This window comes from Brassica oleracea, chromosome C2, assembly GCF_000695525.1.
Source record: "Brassica oleracea var. oleracea cultivar TO1000 chromosome C2, BOL, whole genome shotgun sequence".
Lineage (NCBI taxonomy): Eukaryota > Viridiplantae > Streptophyta > Magnoliopsida > Brassicales > Brassicaceae > Brassica > Brassica oleracea.
Window position 1 is genome coordinate 14,789,595 of NC_027749.1, and position 1,826 is coordinate 14,791,420.

The window sequence follows — 1,826 nt, forward strand, 5'->3', positions numbered from 1 at the left end:
CCCAACAAACTCAAGGCTATTGTTGGAGATGGGTTTGCATAGCTTGGCCCAATAACAATAATAAGCGCATTTGATAAAAGCCCATCAGCCGACTTCCGGGTAAAGGATAGTCCTTTCTCCAGTTGAACGAAACCCTCTGACAACACACTATGGGACGGTTCAGCATGGCAACATATGGAGTCTAGGTGTGGTGCCGAACATAGATGTCACCAACCGGTCGATGACTAAATGAACTTCTATATATAATAATGACCTACGGTTCGTAATCCTGGAGGAGATGGAAGAAAATGTCTATTAAAAGAAATCAAATTTCTTTCAAAGGTAATTAGAAGCAAAGAGATCTCAGACACAAGACACGACATGACAACCAATTTCTAAGTCTTCGGATGACCTGTATATCTCCCGTCTTGTACTTATGCTTCATTATAAACAGAATCTTTGATCCCCTCTTTCGTTACAACAAATTGGTTTTAGGTTGTAAGTTACAATGAATCTAGACAAAATTTTTACTTGGCTCGTTGTTGATATAAAAATACAAAACGAAAAAATATGAGAACCGAATCTTTGATATTAGAACAGCTCTATCAGTGAGTTCTAAGATGGGTTCTTACAATTAAAAGAAAATGAAAAATACTATAAACATGAAAGAAGGGAAAAAATAAGTTCTCTAACTAGATCTCTTAATAACCTATTAAGAACCCCAAATAACAGATATCATTTAACTACTTTTCAACTGATTTAAAAGAAAAATTTAGTCATTTAATTATAATATTAACATTATTGTTTTTAGAACCCAAGAGGGTTCTTACATGACAATATTGCTCTTATGTTATGGGTGCACAAAGGGGCCTTTACCATCTTAACCAACAATGATTTAACTATTTCATTCACAAAATTGCTAAATATTAGTAATATTATGGGTGTGCACGTGACCCCATAATGTGTAACCTGGCTACGCCCTGGCTGTAACCGATTTCCTCCTTCGACATCTTGTGATCGCATCATGTTCCTTGGTTCTGGTGTCGTCCCTCAACCACGTAAACCGCCCACACCCAAGGTTCTACACGCTCGTCCACTAATTGATCACATACCAAGGCTTCCACTCTTTCGAACCATAATTTTCCTTCTGAATTAACAGTTTAAGTCAACAATTGATTACTCATACATAATGCATGTGTTAACCTTTTAGTTTTCTTTAGTAACCCGAAGAATTTATCGTTTTTTAGTAGCGTTCGATGATATATGGGTAATTCACATTTTAGTTGAAACTCTATTTAATTTATTTAACTGTATATTTGCTTAAAAGCTTCGTTCATCAAACAAACTAACACGTCACCATGAATACTCTGAAAGGGGATGTTAATTCGTAAGACTAGTCAAAAAGTAGATCCATTAACTGTTCCTTTCCAGTGTAACTATTCTTAGAAGTATTCGATTTTACTATTTTAGTCTTACATACTGATACTTGAATGTTCAGGCAACGTTTTCAAAATTGGAGATGGTTAAACTTTGTTATCACTAAACTTATAATATACAGCTAAAGCCTTGCAAAGAATGTAGGTCCCAAAATGTGGAGAAAATTTTAATATAAATCCAAGCTAGTTTTATAAGGATACGCAATGTATATACAATATAATATAAAGCAAATATGAAAATGATAGAAGCCAAACATACTTATTATAAATATCAAATTGGAGATGAGGCTTGTTACCATCCATATGGTGTGAATTCTATGATTTTTGGACCCATTAATTTTAAACGAGGGAAGAAGACAAAAAACATGAAGACATGAAACTGTTCCCTTTAAAAATTAATAAATAAAAATT